Raw genomic sequence first — 25,275 nt, forward strand, 5'->3', positions numbered from 1 at the left:
CAAGATGGCGGCGACTCACCTCGGTTCAGAACGATAAGGCCCGCCCACACATGCACCGATTGGTGGACCGTCACGTCACCGAAGCGTAGGATTGGTCAATCGTCCATCACTCGACCATAGGAGGGCCCGGCCGCATGCGCCAGGAAGCCGCCGTATGATTGGTCGACCTCGACGTCACTTGATGCTAATGAGCGGATAATGAGCGGAATGTTGAACGTTTTTTGGATACCGCGGGCGCAATTTTTGTCCGGCCGAAACGTAAATATGCTTAGGACAGTTCTGGAATCGTCAGCTCTCTTTCGACGTAACACACGTGTAGGTACGCTCTATAACTTTCGAGTTAATTCAATACAGGCAGACGGCATGACAGACAGACAGAAGAACCGCATTATATATATAGACTAGCTGGAGTGCCCGGTGGTGCCGAGGCTTTTTCGAGGGCATGTTGTTGTTGGAAGAGAGAGAGAGAGCGACTGGGGGGAAGAGAGAGAGCGACTGGGGGGGAAGAGAGAGAGCGACTGGGGGGAAGAGAGAGCGCGGCTGGGGGGGAAGAGAGAGAGCGACTGGGGGGGAAGAGAGAGAGCGACTGGGGGGGAAGAGAGAGAGCGACTGGGGGGAAGAGAGAGAGCGACCGGGGGGGAAGAGAGAGAGCGACTGGGGGGGAAGAGACAGAGCGACTGGGGGGAAGAGAGAGAGCGACCGGGGGGGAAGAGAGAGAGCGACTGGGGGGGAAGAGAGAGCGCGACTGGGGGGGAAGAGAGAGAGCGACTGGGGGGGAAGAGTGAGAGCGACTGGGGGGGAAGAGAGAGAGCGACTGGGGGGGAAGAGAGAGAGCGACTGGGGGGGAAGAGTGAGAGCGACTGGGGGGGAAGAGAGAGAGCGACTGGGGGGGAAGAGAGAGAGCGACTGGGGGGGAAGAGAGAGAGCGACTGGGGGGGAAGAGAGAGAGCGACTGGGGGGAAGAGAGAGAGCGACTGGGGGGGAAGAGAGAGAGCGACTGGGGGGAAGAGAGAGTGCGACTGGGGGGGAAGAGAGAGAGCGACTGGGGGGAAGAGAGAGAGCGACTGGAGGGGAAGAGAGAGAGCGACTGGGGGGAAGAGAGAGAGCGACTGGGGGGAAGAGAGAGAGCGACTGGGGGGAAGAGACAGAGCGACTTCTGGGGAAGAGAGAGAGCGACTTCTGGGGAAGAGAGAGAGCGACTGGGGGGGAAGAGAGAGAGCGAATGGGGGGAAGAGAGAGAGCGACTGGGGGGAAGAGAGAGAGCGACTGGGGGGGAAGAGAGAGAGTGACTGGGGGGAAGAGAGAGAGGGACGGGGGGAAGAGAGAGAGCGACTGGGTGGGAAGAGAGAGAACGACTGGGGGGGAAGAGAGAGAGCGACTTGGGGGAAGAGAGAGAGCGACTTGGGGGGAAGAGAGAGAGCGACTGGGGGGGAAGAGAGAGAGCGACGGGGGGAAGAGAGAGAGCGACTGGGGGGGAAGAGAGAGAACGACTGGGGGGGAAGAGAGAGAGTGACTGGGGGGGAAGAGAGAGAGTGACTGGGGGGAAGAGAGAGAGGGACGGGGGGAAGAGAGAGAGCGACTGGGTGGGAAGAGAGAGAACGACTGGGTGGGAAGAGAGAGAGCGACTTGGGGGAAGAGAGAGAGCGACTGGGGGGGAAGAGAGAGAGCGACGGGGGGAAGAGAGAGAGCGACTGGGGGGAAGAGAGAGAGCGACTGGAGGGGAAGAGAGAGAGCGACTGGGGGGAAGAGAGAGCGACTGGGGGGAAAGAGGGAGCGACTGGGGGGAAAGAGAGAGCGACTGGGGGGAAGAGAGAGCGACTGGGGGGAAGAGAGAGAGCGACTGGGGGGGAAGAGAGAGAGCGACTGGCGGGGAAGAGAGAGAGCGACTGGGGGGAAGAGAGAGAGCGACTGGGGGGAAGAGAGAGAGCGACTGGGGGGAAGAGAGAGAGCGACTGGGGGGAAGAGAGAGAACGACTGGGGGGAAGAGAGAGAGCGACTGGGGGGAAGAGAGAGAGCGACTGGGGGGGAAGAGAGAGAGCGACTGGGGGGGAAGAGAGAGAGCGACTGGGGGGGAAGAGAGAGAGCGACTGGGGGGGAAGAGAGAGAGCGACTGGGGGGGAAGAGAGAGAGCGACTGGGGGGGAAGAGAGAGAGTGACTGGGGGGAAGAGAGAGAGTGACTGGGGGGAAGAGAGAGAGTGACTGGGGAGGAAGAGAGAGAGCGATGGGGGGAAGAGAGAGAGCGACGGGGGGGAAGAGAGAGAGCGACGGGGGGGAAGAGAGAGAGCGACGGGGGGAAGAGAGAGAGCGACGGGGGGAAGAGAGAGAGCGACTGGGGGGAAGAGTGAGCGCGACTCGGGGGAAGAGAGAGAGCGACTGGGGGGGCAGAGAGAGAGCGACTGGGGGGGAAGAGAGAGAGCGACTGGGGGGAAGAGAGAGAGCGACTGGGGGGGAAGAGAGAGAACGACTGGTGGGGAAGAGACAGAGCGACTGGGGGGAAGAGAGAGAGCGACTGGGGGGGAAGAGAGAGAGCGACTGGGGGGGAAGAGAGAGAGCGACTGGGGGGGAAGAGAGAGAGCGACTGGGGGGGAAGAGAGAGAGCGACTGGGGGGAAGAGAGAGAGCGACTGGGGGGGAAGAGAGAGAGGGACTGGGAGGGAAGAGAGAGAGCGACTGGGGGTGAAGAGAGAGAGCGACTGGGGGGAAGAGAGAGAATGACTGGGGGGGAAGAGAGAGAGCGACTGGGGGGAAGAGACAGAGCGACTTCTGGGGAAGAGAGAGAGCGACTGGGGGGGAAGAGAGAGAGCGAATGGGGGGAAGAGAGAGAGCGACTGGGGGGGAAGAGAGAGAGCGACTGGGGGGGAAGAGAGAGAGTGACTGGGGGAAGAGAGAGAGGGACGGGGGAAGAGAGAGAGCGACTGGGTGGGAAGAGAGAGAACGACTGGGGGGGAAGAGAGAGAGCGACTTGGGGGGAAGAGAGAGAGCGACTGGGGGGGGAAGAGAGAGAGCGAAGGGGGAAGAGAGAGAGCGACTGGGGGGGAAGAGAGAGAACGACTGGGGGGGAAGAGAGAGAGTGACTGGGGGGAAGAGAGAGAGGGACGGGGGGAAGAGAGAGAGCGACTGGGTGGGAAGAGAGAGAACGACTGGGGGGGAAGAGAGAGAGCGACTTGGGGGGAAGAGAGAGAGCGACTGGGGGGAAGAGAGAGATCGACGGGGGGAAGAGAGAGAGCGACTGGGGGGGAAGAGAGAGAGCGACTGGAGGGGAAGAGAGAGAGCGACTGGGGGGAAGAGAGAGCAACTGGGGGGAAGAGAGAGCGACTGGGGGGAAGAGAGAGCGTCTGGGGGGGAAGAGAGAGAGCGACTGGGGGGGAAGAGAGAGAGCGACTGGGGGGAAGAGAGAGCGACTGGGGGGAAAGAGGGAGCGACTGGGGGGAAAGAGAGAGCGACTGGGGGGAAGAGAGAGCGACTGGGGGGGAAGAGAGAGAGCGACTGGGGGGGAAGAGAGAGAGCAACTGGCGGGGAAGAGAGAGAGCGACTGGGGGGAAGAGAGAGAGCGACTGGGGGGAAGAGAGAGAGCGACTGGGGGGAAGAGAGAGACGACTGGGGGGAAGAGAGAGAACGACTGGGGGGAAGAGAGAGAGCGACTGGGGGGAAGAGAGAGAGCGACGGGGGGAAGAGAGAGAGCGACGGGGGGAAGAGAGAGAGCGACTGGGGGGAAGAGAGAGAGCGACTGGGGGGGAAGAGAGAGAGCGACTGGGGGGGAAGAGAGAGAGCGACTGGGGGGGAAGAGAGAGAGCGACTGGGGGGGAAGAGAGAGAGTGACTGGGGGGAAGAGAGAGAGTGACTGGGGGGAAGAGAGAGAGTGACTGGGGAGGAAGAGAGAGAGCGATGGGGGGAAGAGAGAGAGCGACGGGGGGGAAGAGAGAGAGCGACGGGGGGAAGAGAGAGAGCGACGGGGGGGAAGAGAGAGAGCGACTGGGGGAAGAGTGAGCGCGACTCGGGGGGAAGAGAGAGAGCGACTGGGGGGGCAGAGAGAGAGCGACTGGGGGGGAAGAGAGAGAGCGACTGGGGGGAAGAGAGAGAGCGACTGGGGGGGAAGAGAGAGAGCGACTGGGGGGAAGAGACAGAGCGACTGGGGGGAAGAGAGAGAGCGACTGGGGGGGAAGAGAGAGAGCGACTGGGGGGGAAGAGAGAGAGCGACTGGGGGGGAAGAGAGAGAGCAACTGGGGGGGAAGAGAGAGAGCGACTGGGGGGGATGAGAGAGAGGGACTGGGAGGGAAGAGAGAGAGCGACTGGGGGTGAAGAGAGAGAGCGACTGGGGGAAGAGAGAGAATGACTGGGGGGGAAGAGAGAGAGCGACTGGGGGGAAGAGACAGAGCGACTTCTGGGGAAGAGAGAGAGCGACTGGGGGGGAAGAGAGAGAGCGAATGGGGGGAAGAGAGAGAGCGACTGGGGGGAAGAGAGAGAGCGACTGGGGGGGAAGAGAGAGAGTGACTGGGGGGAAGAGAGAGAGGGACGGGGGGAAGAGAGAGAGCGACTGGGTGGGAAGAGAGAGAACGACTGGGGGGGAAGAGAGAGAGCGACTTGGGGGGAAGAGAGAGAGCGACTGGGGGGGGAAGAGAGAGAGCGACTGGGGGGGAAGAGAGAGAACGACTGGGGGAAGAGAGAGAGTGACTGGGGGGAAGAGAGAGAGGGACGGGGGTAAGAGAGAGAGCGACTGGGTGGGAAGAGAGGGAACGACTGGGGGGGAAGAGAGAGAGCGACTTGGGGGGAAGAGAGAGAGCGACTGGGGGGAAGAGAGAGAGCGACGGGGGGAAGAGAGAGAGCGACTGGGGGGGAAGAGAGAGAGCGACTGGAGGGGAAGAGAGAGAGCGACTGGGGGGAAGAGAGAGCAACTGGGGGGAAGAGAGAGCGACTGGGGGGGAAGAGAGAGCGACTGGGGGGGAAGAGAGAGAGCGACTGGGGGGGAAGATAGAGAGGCGACTGGCGGGGAAGAGCGAGAGCGACTGGGGGGAAGAGAGAGAGCGACTGGGGGGAAGAGAGAGAGCGACTGGGGGGAAGAGAGAGAGCGACTGGGGGGAAGAGAGAGAGCGACTGGGGGGGAAGAGAGAGAGCGACTGGGGGGGAAGAGAGAGAGCGACTGGGGGGGAAGAGAGAGAGCGACTGGGGGGGAAGAGAGAGAGCGACTGGGGGGGAAGAGAGAGAGCGACTGGGGGGGAAGAGAGAGAGCGACTGCGGGGGAAGAGAGAGAGCGACTGCGGGGGGAAGAGAGTGTGCGACGGGGGGGAAGAGAGAGAGTAACTGGGGGGAAGAGAGAGAGTGACTGGGGAGGAAGAGAGAGAGCGACGGGGGGAAGAGAGAGAGCGACGGGGGGGAAGAGAGAGAGCGACGGGGGAAGAGAGAGAGCGACGGGAGGGAAGAGAGAGAGCGACGGGGGGAAGAGAGAGAGCGACGGGGGGGAAGAGAGAGCGAGAAAGAGGAGTGGAGTGGGGGGAGGAGGGAAGGGGGAGGGGGCGGTGGGAGGAGGGGGAGGAGGTAGAGGGGGAGGGGGGGAGGGAGGAGGGGGAGGGAGAGGAGGAGGGGGGAGGGAGATGGGGAGAGGGAGGGGGAGGGAGAGGGGGGCCGAAACGTAAATACGCTTAGGACGGTTCTGGAATCATCAGCTTTCTTTCGACGTAACACACGTGTAGGTACGCTCTATAACTTTCGAGTTAATTCAATACAGACAGACAGACGGCATGACAGACAGACAGAAGAACCGCTTTATATATATAGATATATATATTTATGGATTTTATGATGTGCATATATTTCATATGAGAGAGTATAACTCTCTAAGCTGGACATGTATGAATGAAGATTAGATGCAGTGTATGTTGAGGAGAACTAAGCATTTACACACAGGCCCTGAATTTCCATGGAGTGCTCTTAATCTCCTGCTCTAACTTTATTAACGGGAGAAATTTCCCTGAGAGGTTCCACTGATCTCCTGCTAGAGAACACCCCCGCCTCTTCCCCGCCTCAGTGCAAATTCCAGTTGACTGCGTTTAATCTTTATTAATGGCCCAAAATTTGCGGTCGGTAACAAAGTGACGGCGATTGCCACTGACCTCGAAGAAATCTGCCCAAAAAGATCTTGCATTCTCTGTGGCTTTCTTCACGTTAATTTAATTGTAGCACTACCAAAAGGGGAACCCTAGCATACAGTAGCAGTGATGTCATCAAGCTGTCTAAGTAACCAATTTCATTGAAGAATTCCTTCAGACAGCAAACCAGGAAATAAAAAGCACTGATTATCATTACAGAGAGCGAAATACAGATTGGGGCATACACATAGGGTTAAGAAATAAAGATTGGGACATACACATGGGGTTAAGGTAGAAGCGGAAATATCATAAACAAACTTAAAAAAAAATTAAATAAATATTTTTTATTATTTTAAAAATCTAGTTATTTTTATCTTACTGGAGAAATTTGACAGTCCACAAATATAAAATTAGTTTTTCAGGGCCAAAACAGTTGTTCAGCAGTCAATACACAGTTGAAACTCATTACACCTATTCCAACAAGGCTTAACTTTTTATGGGGCGTTTAACCACAATATTAGATCAGAAAAGCTTAAGTTTTCATCAGTTCAACTGATTCCACTGATTGCCGGCTATGACTTTTGATTCGATGCTGCTAAAACAGGGCATTGTCTTGCTTCAAAAAAATTATAAGAGGGTATACTTACTAAATCCTAGTTTAATCTTCACTATATCCCTCACTAATAGCAAGAGCCAGCAGCACTTTATGACTAGATTCAAGGAACAAAACCACCTCGTAATGTGTTCCCTGTCGTTAGAGGCAAGTAAGCCCCCAGAATTATCAGAAACTAACAAGAGGTTTAACTTGGCTACTGACTATCTAACGTGTTTGAAAACAAACCCAATCTGTTACAATTTAAATCTAAAGTTATCTATAATTACCTAAGCAGCAAGTGGCACTATTTAAAACAGATTGGGGGAGAAATTCAGTATCGCCCTGTTTGGGGCGCCGTTATCGGCCGTGCACAAAATTTAGCGCCTGGCGCTAATTATCGCTTCCAACAGCAAACATGGCTTTTATCGCCCCTGGAGGTGATTGAAGCGCTAAATCAGACGCAACACACCTCTCTTAAGGCGCTAAGGCCGAGGAGCGAGGCGCTACCTCAGAGCGTGGGCGCAGCGCAGGTGCTGTCAGTTACCGATTGAACACAGACACACTGGCACCCGGTCAGTTCTTAAAGGGGAGGGTCGATCTTGCTCTCCAGCCACACCTTGCTCATTGGAGCCTTGAATCTCGGCCTAGACAGACCTGTGGCTAAATCTTGCAGGCAAGGACTATGGAGAGGACCAGGGAGCGAGCACATCACTTCAGCGAGCGGGCCTTGGAGGCTCTAGTTGGCGCGGTGGAGCGCAGAAGATCTATACTGTACCCAGAGAGTGGCAGGAGGCCTTTGCCATGCGAGTACAGAAGAGTGTGGAGGGAGGTGGCTCAGAGAGTCACCTCAAGCAGCATGGTGCCCAGGACCCATATTCAATGTAGGAAAAGGTTCAACGACCTCACTCGGGTCGTCAGGGTGAGTGGCTTCTTTTCAAAACCTCTCGATCCCTCCATCTCAACCTCACTCTATGGCCAGAGGGTCTTAAAAGCCCCAATGCCCAACACTCATCCAACACCTATGGCCCTTTCATCAAACACACACGCACATTCCACACTTTGCATACAGTAAGGGCTATTCAACTATGGATGCACATCAGGCAAGACCATGGCTGCATACAGCAAGTGATGCGCTATCAATTACTCATAAAAGACTGAAAGTTAGAAGAGTAACCAAAGGCTTTTATTAACAACAGAATGGAGGTCTGCCTCGAGTGGTCGACCGGTCCAGGATACAAGGGCTGGGGAGCAGTCACCTTTATACTAGGACCTGTGGGAGGAGTCAGCCGAGGCATGTCCAGGCATGTACACAGTGGAATACAAACAGGACAAACAGGAATACAAACAGTGGTTTACCACATTCACCCCTTGTTTAAAATTGAGTCCGGCGGGGTGAAGTGTATTAAAAGTTAGTGTATTGGAGTCTCTCCGGAGGTCTTGTCTGCCGCTGTGATCTGCGTGGCGACGGCAGGGGTAGTGAAGTTTCTGGCGTCGAGTCCAGCGTAGGCTGTGGCACAGGCGTGTCGTCCTCGTAGATGTCGAGCGGGTCGCGGGGCCCAGGCCTGCCGTCTGCTGGGGCTGGATATCGGATCGTGGGGGGGGGTGGTAGTGGGTAGTGGGTTACTGCGGCCCCCGAGGGTGCAAGGTCTCTTATGGAGACTGTGTCCTCCCGCCCGTCCGGGTATGCGATGTAAGCATACTGGGGGTTGGCGTGGAGGAGGTCGACCCTCTCGACCAGGGGGTCCGTTTTATGGGTCCTCACGTGTCTTCTCAGTAGGACCGGCCCTGGGGACGTCAGCCATGGCGGTAGCGATGTCCCCGATGTGGACTTCCTTGGGAAGACAAACATTTTCTCATGAGGGGTGGCGTTAGTGGCAGTGCAGAGCAGTGACCGAATAGAGTGGAGCGCATCGGGGAGCACATCCTGCCAGCGGGAGGTTGGAAGGCCCCTAGACTTTAAGGCTAGCAGGACGGCCTTCCAAACTGTCGCATTTTCTCTTTCCACCTGTCCGTTCCCCCGGGGGTTGTAACTGGTGGTCCTGCTTGTGGCAATACCCCTAGTTAGCAGGTACTGACGGAGTTCGTCGCTCATAAACGATGAGCCCCGGTCGCTATGGATATAGCTGGGGAAGCCGAACAGGGTGAAGAGGTTGTTCAGACATTTAATGACCGTGCCACTGGTCATGTCCGGGCAGGGGAAGGCGAACGGGAAACGGGAGTACTCATCAATAATATTGAGGAAGTACACATTGCGGTCGGAGGAGGGGAGAGGCCCTTTAAAATCGACGCTCAGGCGCTCGAAGGGGCGAGTGGCTTTTATCAGGTGGGCCCTGTCTGGTCTATAAAAGTGCGGTTTGCACTCAGCGCAGACTTGGCAGTTCCTGGTCATGGTCCTGACCTCCTCAATAGAGTAAGGCAGGTTGCGGGCCTTGATGAAGTGGAAGAACCTGGTGACCCCCGGGTGGCAGAGGTCATTGTGGAGGGCCCGCAGTCTATCGATCTGCGCGCTGGCGCAGGTGCCACGCGATAGCGCATCCGGGGGTTCATTTAGCTTCCCGGGCCGGTACAAGATCTCGTAGTTGTAGGTGGAAAGTTCGATTCTCCACCTCAAGATCTTGTCATTTTTGATTTTGCCCCTCTGCTTGTTGTTAAACATAAAAGCAACTGAACGCTGGTCAGTGAGCAGGGTAAATCGTTTTCCGGCCAGGTAGTGCCTCCAATGACGCACAGCCTCCACAATCGCCTGGGCCTCCTTCTCAACAGCGGAGTGTCTGGTCTCCGGGCCTTGGAGGGTTCGTGAAAAGAAGGCCACGGGTCTCCCCGCCTGATTGAGGGTAGCGGCCAGGGCAAAGTCAGACGCGTCGCTTTCCACCTGGAAGGGGATGGATTCGTCCACTGCGTGCATGGTGGCTTTGGCAATGTCCTCCTTGATACGGTGGAAGGCTAAGCGGGCCTCTGCCGTCAAGGGAAAAGAGGTGGACTTGATCAGCGGACGGGCCTTGTCCGCATAGTAGGGGACCCACTGGGCGTAATAGGAGAAAAACCCTAGGCACCTCTTCAGGGCCTTGAGGCAGTGGGGCAGTGGAAGTTCCATAAGGTGACGCATCCGGTCGGGGTCGGGGCCGATGACTCCGTGTTCCACAACACAGCCAAGGATGGCGAGGCGGTTTGTGCGGAATATGCACTTCTCCTTGTTATATGTCAGGTTTAGGAGTTGGGCGGTGCGGAGGAATTTTTCGAGGTTTGCGTCATGGTCCTGCAAGTCACGGCCGCAGATGGTCACATTGTCCAGATATGGGAAAGTGGCCTGCAACGCATTTTGATCTACCATCCGGTCCATCTCCCTTTGGAAGACGGAGACCCCGTTGGTGACGCCAAAGGGAACCCTAAGGAAGTGATAGAGGCGGCCGTTTGCCTCAAAGGCAGTGTACTGGCGGTCCTCAGGGCGGATGGGGAGCTGGTGATACGCTGATTTCAGGTCAATGGTCGAGAAGACGCGGTACTGCGCGATCTGGTTGACCATATCAGCTATATGGGGGAGTGGGTAGGCGTCCAGCAGGGTGTAGCGATTTATTGTCTGGCTGTAGTCGATGACCAGGCGCTGCTTCTCGCCGGTCTTAATGACCACAACCTGGGCTCGCCAGGGGCTGGTGCTGCCCTCAATAATCCCTTCTTTCAGGAGCCGCTCCACTTCGGTTTTAATGAAAACCCTGTCCCCGGCACTGTATCGCCTGCTCTTTGTGGCGATGGGCTTACAGTCGGGGGTGAGGTTAGCAAACAGTTGGGGGGGGGTGACTCTGAGTGTGGAGAGGTTGCACCTGGTGCGCGGCGGGCAGTTTGGAAGCTGCTGGCTGCGGACTGTGAGTGGGGGTAGGGGTCCACCGTACGCCATCGTAACACTTTTAAGGTGGCACTGAAAATCTAACCCCAGCAGGACGGCAGCGCAGAGGTCAGGCAGGACCAGAAGTTTAAAATGATCGTACACGGTCCCGTCTACTACGAGTGTCACCACACAGTAGCCGCCGATGTCCGCCGACTGGGACTCGGAGGCCATAGAAATCCGCTGTTGCACAGGCAGGACTGGGAGAGAGCAACGCCGCACCGTGTCGGGGTGGATGAAGCTCTCCGTGCTCCCAGAGTCAAAAAGGCAGATTGTATCGTGACCATTTCCCTTAATGTCCATTGTGGAACTGGCCAGTTGGTGCGGTCTCGCTTGGTCCAGTGTAACGGATGCCAGCGTAGGGGTCGGTGTGTCGCTGCGGGTATCAGATGAGGCGGTGTCGGGGGCCCGCTGCATCCCGGCTGTCGTCCAAGATGGCGGCGTCCATGATCCCCATGTGGCTGGAGGCGTCCAAAATGGCTGCTGTACCGGTGATTCGCACATGGCCGGGGAGGTCCAAGATGGCGGCCCGCATGGCCCACATGCGGCGCTGCTGGGGTTCGGGGTGGCTTTGGCCCTGCAGACGCTAGCGTAGTGTCCCTTCTTCCCGCAGCCCGAGCAGATTGCGTTTTTCGCCGGGCAGCGCGCTCTGGGGTGTTTTGCCTGGCCACAGAAGTAGCATTTCTGGCCTTGGGGCACTGCTGTCTGGCCTTGGGACACTGCTGCGGTAGTTGGGCCGTTGTTGGGGTGTGGCTGGGGTGGCACGGCGCTATGAGGCGGTCCTACCGTGTCCCAGGCTGTCATTCCCCGCGGCGTCCACGGTGCAGAGGAGTAGGCATCCATGCCCTGGTAGGCTGCATCCAACGATAGTGCGAGTTCAGAGGCCTTGTTGAGGTCGAGGTTACTCTGCTCCAACAGTCGCTGTCGGGTGTAATTGGATCTGTGGCCCGCTACAAAAGCGTCCCGGATAAGTTCCTCTGTGTACACGGCGGCCTTTACATCCTTACAACCACAGGCCCGGCCAAGCACAGACAGTGCCTGAAGGTATTCCATGGTCGATTCCCCAGGTTGTTGTTTACGACTCCCCAGGAGGTGCCTGGCGTACACTTCGTTCACTGGGCGCGTGTACTGGTCCTTGAGGAGCTTGATAGCGTCCGCGTACGAGGTCGCGTCTTGGATGACCGAGTACACTCGGTGGTTCACTTTGGAGGTCAGGACATCCAGTTTGTCCTCGTCCGATTTGATTGCTTCGGAGGCGGTCAGGAATTTTTCGAAACACTTAAGCCAGTGAGTAAACTTGGTGGATGAGTCCGCCTCCCGATGATCTAAGTCCAGGCATGCTGGTGTGAGGATCTTCTCCATTATAAAAATGTTGTTAATAAAATTGATGCGCTATCAATTACTCATAAAAGACTGAGAGTTAGAAGAGTAACCAAAGGCTTTTATTAACAACAGAATGGAGGTCTGCCTCGAGTGGTCGACCGGTCCAGGATACAAGGGCTGGGGAGCAGTCACCTTTATACTAGGACCTGTGGGAGGAGTCAGCCGAGGCATGTCCAGGCATGTACACAGTGGAATACAAACAGGACAAACAGGAATACAAACAGTGGTTTACCACAGTAAGTGCTATTCAACTATGGGAGGCACATCAGGCAAGACCAGGGCTGTATATTTACTCAGACGCCGTCCTTTTTCTTGCAGGCCAAGCTATCTCATAATAGGAGACAGCAGCAACAGACGGGCGGAGGGCGGTGTCAGCTGCAACCCCTCAGCGATCTTGAGGTGCGCGTCCAGAGGATTGTGGCAAGCTGGGTGATCGGTCCAGTCGCCACTGGAGACGCCGACCCCGTTCTGGACAGCAATGGTAAGGTCATCACCTTTTTGTCCTCTCTCCTTCCACTTGTTCCTCACAACACCAACCTTTGACACTTTCAATCCAACTTACTAAATCGCTGCACTCATTCCTCCCTTGCTGCCACTCTGTCCTCACATTAAAGCCACTCTTGTACCTCCCTGCTTTCAGATGGTGATTCACCAGTTGAGGAGATGGGCCCTCAAGCTGCCAGTGGGAGTGAAGCTGCAGGCGAGGAGGAAGAGGAAGCTGGAGCATCAGCGCCACCCTCTCCCGAGGAAGCCCATGCCCACACTGGGAACACGCCTTCCCTGGAGGGGAGCAGGGGGGGAGCGTCTGATGAGGGTGAAGCTCCAGGACCCAGCGGGCTGCAGCAATGCGATGGGTGTAGGGAAGCTCGGGGGCCTTCTCCCCAGAGGGAGAGTATGCCAGCGAGTCCTACTGCACTGGACGCAGAGGAGGAGCGGCTCCTCGCTGAAATGAACACCCAGGCGGTGCACAGGCACACTGAGCTCATGGGTGCAGTGGGAAGGGTGCCCGAATGCATTGAATCACTGGCAAGGAGTGCGGAGCACTTCGCAGTAGTACAGGCAGATACCACGCAAATGCTTAGTGCTGCAATTCAGTCACTGGCTGCCATGAGCCCATCTCTGACTGTTCTCATGCAGACTCAGATTGAGGCCACACAAGCACTGACTGCTGCCATCCTCGCTGGTTTGGACACATTTCCCCGGGGCTCTCACCGCGCCGCAGCAGGCCAGCAAACTGTGCTCCAGCAGATCGCTCCGGATGCTGAAGTGCTGCCCTGTGGGAGTGCCAGTGTGTCGGTCGAGCAGGGAGTTGCTGTCCTCTCTCAAGATGACAGCATTCCTGCTGCAACCACTGTCATTTCTCCACTGCACTTGCCACTGCCTGTAGGACAGACTGCTGCCGCCCATGCAGAGTTGGTGCAGTCTGCAGCCGGGCCCTCCATGCCCAGAGCTGGTCAAGGCCGTCCTTCAAGGGCATCTGCAGTCTCAGGTTGTGACAATCAGCAGCCTTCCACCAACCTTGCTGCAGCCACTGGGGTCCCATTACGGAGGAGCTGCAGGGTGGGAAGGGAGGAAGTGCGCAAGGGAAGGAGATCACCCTCGAAGGGCAAAAAGTAGGAGGTGTGACAAAATGTTGTTCATTTTTTTATTAAAGGCCGAGGCTCGTGGTCAAATTTTTTTTAGTACTTTGGACATTATCTCCAGGTTGTGAGAGCCAGTTATGTTAATGACTGTTTTTTTTGTGTTTCTTTCTATTAGTTTGTCATGTGGAAATGACACACACAGAGTTTGTAAAATAAAAAAGTTTTTGTATTCAAAATGTACATGTTTGGCCTTTGCAATCATTGTTGCCTTGGCCGGCTTAGGGGTTGTGGGTTGGTTTCATTCATGTTGTTCTCAATGGCAGTAGCCATTTCCTCAGCAGAGGCCTAGAAGCGGCTTGTTATCAGCCGTTGACGGCCAGACCTTCCAGTTTTGACATTGTGTGCCTCCCTCCCGCCTTGGTGCTGCTGATCATCATCCTCCTCCTCTTCCTCCTCCTCCTCTGGTGGTGCTCCAAGGCCTGGTGGCATTGACTGGGTCCTGAGGATTGCCAGGTTATACAGCATGCAGCTCAGGCGAGTACTGCAGGGCTCCTCCAGAATGGTCCAGACAGCGGAACCGTTGCTTGAGCACGCCGATTGTGTGCTCAACGATGTTCCTCGCAGCGTGATGGCTCTCGTTGTACCGCAGCTCAGGAGGGGTGTTGGGTGTACGGAGTGGTGTCATCAGCCAGGTGCACAGAGGATATCCCTTGTCCCCGAGAAGCCAACCACCTGGGTGATGCGGTGCCTGGAAAAGTTCTGTCACAGTAGTCTGAACGTCTAAGGAATGGAAGCCCTTTCGGTTGCGGAAATCCTCGGCATTCCCATGCGGAGCACGCAAAGCCACATGCGTGCAGTCAATGGCACCCTGCACCATGGGGAAGCCCGCTATCCTAGCAAAGCCCATTGCGCATTCTTGCTGCTTGTCCGGGGTCATGGGGAAAGAGATGTACACTCGTCTCCTTTTATAGAGGGCATTTGTGACCTGATGGATGCAGCAATGCACCGCGAACTGGGAGATATTGGCGATGTCCCCAGTAGCTGACTGAAATGAGCTGGTGGCATAAAAGTTCAGAGCCACTGTTATCTTCACTGCCACCAGCAGAGACGTCCTGCTCCTCAGTTGAGGCTGCAGATTTGGCTGCAGCAGGTGGCAGAGCTCAGTGACCACCTCCTTGCTGAAGCGCAGCCTTCGCAAAACACTGCTCCTCAAACATATTAGGAGAATTGTTGGCGAAATACCTGTGGTAAACCACTGTATTGTATATTGCCACCTCTGGGTGGCGCTGTGTATGGAGGCATGCCTCAGCTGACTCCACCCACCACTGTGTGGGTTTCGTTCAGACTTGTTCAGTCACTCACGAAGAAGCATGGTCTCTTCTTAGCTAATAAAAGCCTTATTCATCTCTTCTTTCGACTCATCATCTCTTCTTCGACTCATCACCTTTTATGAAGTAATTGATAAGCGTATCAATTTTATTAGCTAAAAGTTAAATGGCGACACCTGAGGAGCAACAACAGCAACGGATACAGCAGACATTGCTGAGAGCCCTCAGACCACCACGCCTGGACCTCGACCCTCAAGATGTGGGTGCATCAGCCAAGTTTGAACACTGGCTGAGCTGCTTTGAATCCTTCCTCGCAATCTCACAGGTTACAGAGGAGGATCACAAACTGAAAATTTTGACCGCCCAGGTGAGCCATCAAGTATATATGCTAATCCGGGACTCTAATACGTACGTGGCGGCCCTCGAGCTACTAAAAGGGCAATATACGCGCCCAGTGAACACAATTTACGCCCGACACCTCTTGGGATCCCGCAGGCAGCAACCGGGAGAATCGGTAGGGGCATTTGCACGGGCGCTACTGGCACTCTGCAGAGACTGCGATTGTAAAGCGGTAACGGCTGTGGAGCACGCGCAGGGACTCGCCTGTGATGCCTTCATCAGGGGCCTCCAGTCAGACCACACCCGGCAGAGACTGCTAGAAAACAAGGAACCCGACCTGAAGACGGCCATTGCCCTTGCGCTCTCGTTAGAGGAGGCCCACCGAAACCTCGAGGCATACCCCCGTAACGGCGCCGAGACATGGCAATCGAAACCGTGGGACACGGGACCGCCGCCCCCGGCACCAACCGCTGCAGCGACCCAACCGAGACAGCAGCCTCCGGTAAGAACTGCTTCGATGCCCAGTAACCAGGCCCAAAAATGCTATTTCTGTGGCCAGTTAAAACATCCCAGAGCGCACTGCCCAGCTAAGACAGCTACCTGCTCGGGCTGCGGGAAGAAAGGCCATTACGCTAACGCCTGCAAGGGGAAGCCAGCCAGCAGCGCAGCGTGCGGGCCGTGGGAGCAGCCATCTTATCCGCCATTTTGTGTACCCCCGGCCGCATGGCATCCGCCGCCATCGTATCCAACGCACTCAACCGCCATTTCGTCACCGGAACCGACCACCGTCTCGGCGGATGACTATAGTGACTCACTAAGCCACATACTGGCCTCCGTGACGCTGGATCAAGGCCACCCTCACCATCTATCCAGCTCCATGATGGATATCGCGGTAAACGGCCGCGCCACCAGTTGCCTGATCGACAGCGGGAGCACAGAGAGTTTCGTCCACCCCGACACGGTACGTAGCCACTCCCTCACGATTCTGCCAACGCACCATCGCATTTCTATGGCGTCCAAGTCCCAGTCAATGGACATCAGCGGCTACTGTGTGGTGACCCTGTCAGTAGGGGGCACTGAATATCAAAAATTTAAACTGCTAGTCCTGCCCCGTCTTTGCGCTGCCGTCCTGCTAGGGTTGGATTTTCAGTGCCACCTTAAGAGTGTCACACTAGCATACGGTGGACCCCTCCCCCCACTCACAGTCTGCAACCAACAACTTTTAAATCGCCCGCTGCAAACCACCTGCAGCCTTTCCACATTAAAAGTCCCCCCCCCTCCCCTGTTCGCTAACCTCACCCGCGACTGTAAACCCATCGCTACCAAAAGCAGGCGGTACAGTGCCGGGGACAGAGCTTTTATCAGCTCTGAGGTGGAGCGGCTCTTGAAGGAGGGCATTATCGAAGGTAGCACTAGCCCCTGGCGAGCCCAGGTTGTAGTCGTTAAAACCACTGCAAAACGCCGCATGGTAATCGACTACAGCCAAACCATAAACCGGTACACCCAGCTGGACGCGTACCCCCTCCCTCGCATATCTGATATGGTCAATCAGATTGCGCAATACAAAGTATTCTCCACCATCGACCTTAAGTCAGCTTACCACCAGCTGCCCATCCGCCATGAGGACCGCCAGTATACTGCCTTCGAGGCAAACGGCCGCCTCTACCACTTCCTTAGGGTCCCCTTCGGCGTCACCAACGGGGTTTCGGTCTTCCAAAGGGAGATGGACCGAATGGTTGACCAGAACGCGCTGCGGGCAACCTTCCCCTATTTGGATAACGTCACCATCTGCGGCCACGACCAGCAGGACCACGACGTTAATCTAGCAAATTTCCTCCGTACGGCCCAACGGCTGAACCTAACGTACAATAAGGAAAAATGTATGTTTCACACCAAGCGCCTGGCCATCCTCGGCTGCGTGGTGGAGAACGGAGTCATCGGGCCCGACCCCGACAGAATGCGCCCCCTAATGGAGCTACCTCTTCCCCACTGCCAAAAAGCACTGAAGAGATGCCTGGGGTTTTTCTCCTACTACGCCCAGTGGGTGCCCCTCTATGCAGACAAAGCCAGGCCCCTCATCAAAGCCACCTCCTTCCCCCTGACACCAGAGGCGTGTGCAGCCTTCACTCTTATCAAGAACGATATCGCGAAGGCCGCAATGCACGCGGTGGATGAGTCCATCCCCTTCCAAGTGGAGAGCGATGCCTCCGACTTCGCCCTAGCCGCGACCCTTAACCAGGCGGGCAGACCCGTGGCCTTTTTCTCAAGGACCCTCCAGGGCCCCGAGACGAGACACTCCTCCGTCGAAAAGGAGGCCCAGGCTATTGTAGAAGTGGTGCGTCACTGGAGGCATTACCTGGCCGGGAAACGATTTACCCTGCTCACTGACCAACGTTCAGTAGCTTTTATGTTTAATAATAAGCAGAGGGGTAAAATCAAGAACGACAAGATCTTGAGGTGGAGAATCGAACTCTCCACCTACAATTATGATATCTTGTATCGGCCAGGGAAACTCAATGAGCCCCCAGATGCCCTATCACGTGGTACATGCGCCAACGCGCAGAGTGATAGGCTGCAGTCCCTCCACAATGACCTCTGCCACCCGGGGGTCACCAGGTTTTTCCATTTTATCAAATCCCGTAACCTGCCCTACTCCATCGAGGAGGTCAGGACCATGACCAAGAGCTGCCAAATCTGCGCCGAGTGCAAACCGCACTTCTATAGGCCGGACAGAGCAAGCCTGATCAAGGCCACCCGCCCCTTCGAACGCCTGAGCGTCGATTTTAAAGGGCCCCTCCCCTCCGCTGACCGCAATGTGTACTTCCTCAACATAGTTGATGAGTACTCCCGTTTCCCCTTTGCCATCCCTTGCCCAGACATGACCAGTACCACGGTCATCAAGTGTCTGAATGACATCTTCGCTCTGTTCGGGTTCCCCAGCTATATACATAGCGACAGGGGCTCATCGTTCATGAGCGACGAACTTCGGCAGTACCTGCTAACAAGAGGTATCGCCACGAGCAGGACCACCAGTTACAACCCCCGGGGGAACGGCCAGGTGGAAAGGGAGAACGCGACGGTTTGGAAGGCAGTCCTCTTAGCACTAAAATCTAAGGGCCTTCCGACCTCCCGCTGGCAGGAGGTCCTCCCTGCAGCGCTTCACTCCATTCGGTCACTGCTTTGTACTGCCACTAATGCGACCCCTCATGAGAAAATGTTCGTTTTCCCCCGGAAGTCTACATCGGGAACCTCGCTACCGGCATGGTTGACTTCTCCTGGGCCCGTCCTACTGCGGAGGCACGTGAGGACGCATAAAACGGACCCCCTGGTCGAGCGGGTGCACCTCCTACACGCCAACCCCCAGTATGCCTGGGTGACATACCCAGACGGGCGGGAGGACACGGTCTCCATACGAGATCTCGCACCCTCGGGTACCCCTGAATTACCACTGTTATCCCCCTTACCACCGTTATCCCCCTTACCACTGTTATCCCCCACCACCCCTCCCAAACCAACCCCTGCAGACGGCATGCCAAAGCCCCAGGAATCTTCGCCAACCACCCAGACACCAGACCCGACGTCGGATGCTGCAACACCACCGCCGCCACCACGACGATCAGGACGTCAGACAAGGCCTCCTGATAGACTTAACTTGTAGTACCCTTCACCCCGCCGGACTTCACATTAAACAAGGGGTGAATGTGGTAAACCACTGTATTGTATATTGCCACCTCTGGGTGGCGCTGTGTATGGAGGCATGCCTCAGCTGACTCCACCCACCACTGTGTGGGTTTCGTTCAGACTTGTTCAGTCACTCACGAAGAAGCATGGTCTCTTCTTAGCTAATAAAAGCCTTATTCATCTCTTCTTTCGACTCATCATCTCTTCTTCGACTCATCACCTTTTATGAAGTAATTGATAAGCGTATCAATACCCTGGGAGGGAAAGGTCTCCTGTACAGAGGCCTGTTGGCCCTCCTCCGTCTGGCCATGTTTGCCACTCTCTCTCTGCATCTCTGTGCCCTCCGAATCTGATGGTGCAGGACGACGCCCCCATTCATTGCAGCCCCCATAGTATCTTGGCAATCAAAGTAATGAAGGTCAAAAACCAAAGTACCTGCAAAGTTATGGTCAGAAGCCAAAACTATTTCAGACAGTGTTGACTCAATGCAGAAGTCTCTCTTTCTCTCTTTCTCAAAATCTCTCTCTCTCTCTCTCTCTCTCAGAACGAGTGGTGCAAAAATGTCTATCACAGAAATAGCCAGGAAGAGGCCCCCTTTAAATAACACCCCCCCAGCCCCACAGCGACTGGGTAGCGTTTGCAGTCTACCTGTTGTTGGTAGCGCCAGGCGGAAAGGAGGGGGGCGCCACTCAATTTCCGTTCCGGGGTGCCCCAAGGACGTTGCACGCTCGAATGACATCAAGATCTGCGTGCGCAGGAGATCGGGCAGTATTGTTTAGCGCCGCCGCAAAATGTCCGGTCAATTCCATGAGAGGCGTAGTTATCGCCTCGCCCGGGCGCCAGTTGCTTTGCGCCCCATTCGCGCCCTCTTAAGGCACTAACGGGAGGCACAAACCAAGTGAATTTTTCCCCCTTTGAATGTCATCTATTGGTCAGTTGTAGAGCAGCTTTAGCAGAAGGCTGGGAACAGTTTGCCTAACTGCTCTCCTAGTCATTAAGGGGCTGAGTGGGGTGCATGGGCTTCACTGTCAGAGCCTTGATAAATCTCATATAATGGCCCCAGAAATTCGGGTCTCCACGGGTGAGTACGCACGGGGTACTCACCCGTAAGCCCAATGGAAGTGCCGGTTTCCTGCATGCACTGCGCATGCGCGGGTAACCGGCACTTCCGTTCTCCTGAACGAAGAGGTTCAGAGGTCGAACGCGTGCGCAGGAGAGGCTGCGCGTGCGTATCGAACTTCGTTTTTTTTTTACAGGTTTTCCCAGGAGGGTAAGTCTCCAGAAGTTAGACATGTAAAAAGCAGGTGTAAGGCCTGCTTTTTACAAGGTAAGTGGTGAATTAATTAAAATTAAAACAATTTTCCCCACAGGTTTATTATTTTTAAATACTTTAAAGCAAGGTAAATTTATTTTTAGCCCCATTAGAAAATAAAATTATTTTTTTCAAAAATTTAAATTATTGTTTAAAATAGTTATTTCATGTAATTTATAGTTTATTTTAAAAATGTGATTTTTAAAAAATGTATTTGAAGATTTAGTGCTGTTTTGGGGCCGTAGTATGTACAACTTTTGACAGGTCTTCCTGTCAATCTTATAAATGGAGCATTCCCTGCTCCGATTGGCTCCCCATGGCCCATGTGATCCCAGGGGACGCATCGAAATAACTGCGTCCCTGGGATACGCAAGCACTGCGCGCCGGCAGCTGGACCAGGCCCCGGATCGGAATTCCACGGGGGCCCACAGCTCAACGGCCGGCGCGCAAGGTAAGTGCAGGTCGGGGGCTTACACCCGCGGGAAGCCCCCGACCCGAATTTCTGGGCCATTATAACTGTAGGCTGCGTAAGGTTGATCCAAGCACTGTCTCTCCCGCTGACTTCTATGATATCATAAATTCCTATTGAAGGAAAGTTCAAAATACTTTCCCAATCTCGACATAAAAAATATAATTAGAAAAATATTCCTTACTGTTGTTTTAAAAAACTTTAATTTAAACTTTCCACCCCAAGAGAGCCGCCATTTTATCTCTCCTTCACTCCAGGCTGTTCCATTTACAACACTAACGGGGAGGGCTGGTAATGTTGCAGAGCATCTCCATTCATTTTATAACCAGACCACATGTACCCCAAGCATTTATATTACTTGCACTTACACATTCGTGCCACACAAGTGCCAGGCAATGACTATCTCCAACAAGAGAGAGTCTAACCACTGCCCCTTGACATTCAACGGCATTACCATAGTGGAATCCCCCACCATCAACATCCTGGGGGTCACCATTGACCAGAAACATAACTGGGCCAGCCACATAAATATTGTGGCAACAAGAGCAGGTCAGAGGCTAGGTATTCTGTGGCAAGTGTCTCTCCTCCTGACTCCCCAAAGCCTTTCCACCATCTACAAGGCACAAGACAAGAGTGTGATGGAATACTCTCCACTTGCCTGGATGAGTGCAGCTCCAACAATACTCAAGAAGCTCGACACCAGCCAGGACAAAGCAGCCTGCTTGATTGGCACCCCATCCACCACCTTATACATTCACTCCTTCCACTACCGGTGCACCATGGCTGCAGTGTGTACCATCTACAAGATGCACTGCAGCAACTCGCCAAGGCTTCTTCGACAGCACCTCCTAAACCCACGACCTCTACCACCTAGAAGGACAAGGGCAGCAGTCGCATGGGTACACCACCACCTCCAAGTTTCCCTCTAAGTCACACACCATTCTGATTTGGAAATATATCGCTGTTCCTTCATCGTCGTTGGGTCAAAATCCTAGAACTCCCTCCGTAACAGCAAAATGGGCGTACCTTCACCACATGGACTGCAGCGGTTCAAGAAGGTGGCTCATCACCTTCTCAAGGGCAACTAGTGATGGGCAACAAATGCTGGCCTTGCCAGTGACGCCCACATCCCATGAACAACAACAACTTGTATTTATGTAGTGTCTTCAACATAGTAAAACGTCCCAAGGTGCTTCACAGGAGTATTAAAAGACAAAAGAATCTGACACCAAGCCACTTAAGGAGAAATTAGGGCAGGTGACCAAAAGCTTGGTGAAAGAGGTAGGTTTTAAGGAGCAGCTTAAAGGAGGAAAGAGAGGTGGCGAGGCGGAGAGGGTTAGGCAGGGAATTCCAGAGCTTAGGGCCTAGGCAACAGAAGGCACGGCCACCAATGGTTGAGCGATTATAATCAGGGATGCTCAAGAGGGCAGAATTAGAGGAGTGCAGATATCTCGGGGAGATGTGGGGCTGAAGGAGATTACAGAGATAGGGAGGGGCGAGACCATGGAGGGATTTGAAAACAAGGATGAGAATTTTGAAATCAAGGCGTTGTTTAATGGGGAGCCAATGTAGATGAGCGAGCACAGGTGTGATGGGCGTACGGGGCTTGGTGCGAGTTAGGACACGGGCAGCCGAGTTTTGGATGAACTCAAGTTTACGTAGGGTAGAATGTGGGAGGCCAGCCAGAAGTGCGTTGGAATAGTCAAGTCTAGAGGTAACAAAGGCATGGATGAGGGTTTCAGCAGTGGATGAGCTGAGGCAAGGGCAGAGATGGGCGATGTTACGGAGGTGGAAATAGGCGGTTTAATTATGCTGCGGGTAGGAAACCCGCTGTCAACCTGCTTCCACGCGAGCCTCCCAGGTGTCAGGTCTGTCAGCGGAGAGCTGACCCAACACCAAGCAGCGGGGGAGACAATTGAGATAATGGCCCAGAAATTCGTGTCGGGGGCTTCCCACGGGTGCAAGCCCCCAACCTACACTTACCTAGCGCGCCGGCAGTTGAGGCCTGGGCCTGCGTGGATTTCCTGTCTGTGGCCCGGTCCAGCTCCCGGTGCGCTGTGCTTGCATGACCCAGCGGCGTACTTAGTGCGATGCGTCCGCTGGGATCACGTGAGCCACGGGCAACTAATCGGAGGAGGGAAAGGTCCATTCATGAGATTGACAGAAACAACTGTCAAACTCATGAAAACTCCGGGTGCCCAAAACAGTACTTAACCTTAAAATAAATTTGAAAAAAACATCACACTATTTAAATCAACTATAAATAACATTAAATAACTATTTTAAAGAATAATTTAAATTTTAGAAAAAAATAATTTTATAAAAAATCGGGGCTAAAAATACACTTACCTTACTTTAAAGTATTAAAAAATAATAAACCTGTGGAAAAAATGTTCTAATTTTAATTAATTGACCACTTACCTTTTAAAATGAAGTCCTTACACCTGGTTTTTAATGTGCAAAAAGTAGAGGCCTTCACACACGGGCAAACCTGTAAAAAGAAAGGAAGTTCAACACGCACACGCAGACTCCTGCGCGCACGCATTCGACCTCTGAACCCCTTGGTTCAGAGGATCGGAAATGCCGGTTTCCCGCGCATGCGTAGTGCATGCAAGAAACCGGCACTTCCATCGGGTCCACGCGTGAGTACTCCGTCCGTACTCACGCGTTGGGACCCAAATTTCTGGGCCCATTAAATGGCTTGTTAAGAGCCAACTTAATGGTATTTTGAGGCTTCCTTCCAATTTTACGTGCTTCCCCCAGGGTTACCTGCTGCTCAGGGAACACGCCAGCTCACCCTGACATGAGTTGAGTCTGCTCTGATTTATTTGATAAGCTGACAGCTGCAGAAGTGGTGTAAAGGATGCCATGTTGCAGACAGTCAGTTTCAGAGTGCAGAAACTGTTGGTTACTGCAATTCGGTATCGCCCCATTTGGGGCGCAATTATCGGCCGGGCGCAAAGATTAGCGCCTGGTGCTAATTATCGCCTCCGACAGCAAACTTGGCTTTTATCGCCCCTGGAGGTGATTGAAGCGCTAAATCAGGCGCTACACAACTCTCTTAAGGCGCTAAGGCCGAGGAGCGAGGCGCTACCTCAGAGGGCGGGCGCAGCGCAGGTGCTGTCAGTTAGCGATTGAACACAGACACACTGTCGCCGGTCAGTTCTTAAAGGGGAGGGTCGATCTTGCTCTGCAGCCACACCCTGCTTAGTGGAGCCTTGAATCTCGGCCTGGGCAGACCTGTGGCTAAATCTAGCAGCCAGACACTATGGAAAGGGCCAGGGAACGAGCACAGCGCTTCTGCGAGTGGGCTTTAGAGGCTCTGGTTCGCAGGGTGGAGTGCAGAAGATCCATTCTGTACCCAGAGAGTGGCAGGAGGCCTTTGCCAAGTGAGTACAGGAAAGTGTGGAGGGAGGTTGCTCAGAGTGTCCTCAAGCAGCATGGTGCCTAGGACCCATGTGCAATGTAGGAAAAAGTTCAACGACCTCACTCGGGTCGTCAGGGTGAGTACCTTTTTTTCAAAACCTCTTCATCCCTCCATCTCCACCTCACTTTATGGCCAGAGGGTCTTGAAAGCCCCAATGCCCAACACTCATCCAACACCTATGGCCCCTTCATCAAACACACATGCACATTCCACACTTTGCATACAGTAAGGGCTATTCAACCATGGGAGCCATTTCAAGCAAGATCACGGCTGCATATTTACTCAGACGCTGTCCTTTTTCTTGCAGGCCAAGCTGTCTCATTATAGGAGACAGCAGCAACAGACCGGTGGAGGGCAGCCTCACCTTCAAGCCCTCAGCGATCTTGAGCAGCGCGTCCACAGGATTGTGGCAAGCCGGGTGATTGGTCCCGTCGCCACTGGAGACGCCAACCCTGTTCTGGACAGCAATGGTAAGGTCATCACCTTTTTGTCCTCTCTCCTTCCACTTGTTCCTCACAACACCAGCCTTTGACACTTTCAATCCAAATCACTAAATCACTGCACTCATGCCTCCCTTGCTGCCACCCTGTCCTCACACTAAAGCCACTCTTGTACCTCCCTGCTTTCAGATGGTGATTCACCAGGTGAGGAGATGGGCCCTCAAGCTGCCAGTGAGAGTGAAGCTGAAGTCGAGGAGGAAGAGGAAGCCGGACCATCAGCGCCACCCTCTACCGAGGCAGCCCATGCCCATACTGGGGACACGCCTTCACTGGAGGGGAGCAAGGGGGAATGGTCTGATGAGGGTGAAGCTCCAGGACCCAGCGGGCTGCAGCAACGTGAGGGGGTTAGGAAAGCTCGGGGGCCTTCTCCCCGGATGGAGAGTATTGCCTCGAGTCCTGCTGCACTGGACGCAGATGAGGAGCGGGTCCTCGCTGAAATGAGCGCCCAGGCGGAGCAAGGGCACATGGCTGCAGTGGCAAGGATGCCCGAATCCATTGAATCACTGGCAAGGAGTGTGGAGCACTTCGCTGTAGCACAGGCGGCTGCCACGCAAATGCTAAGTGCTGCAATGCAGTCAGTGGCTGGTCTCATGCAGATGCAGATTGAGGCCACGTGAACACTGACTGCTGCCACCCTCGCTGGATCGGGCAGATTTCCCCGGGGCTCTCACCACGCTGCAGCAGGCCAGCAATCT

This window comes from Somniosus microcephalus, unplaced genomic scaffold (assembly GCF_052327205.1).
Source record: "Somniosus microcephalus isolate GS21.2 unplaced genomic scaffold, FLI_Smic_1.0 unresolved_chr1, whole genome shotgun sequence".
NCBI classification, from domain to species: Eukaryota; Metazoa; Chordata; class Chondrichthyes; order Squaliformes; family Somniosidae; genus Somniosus; species Somniosus microcephalus.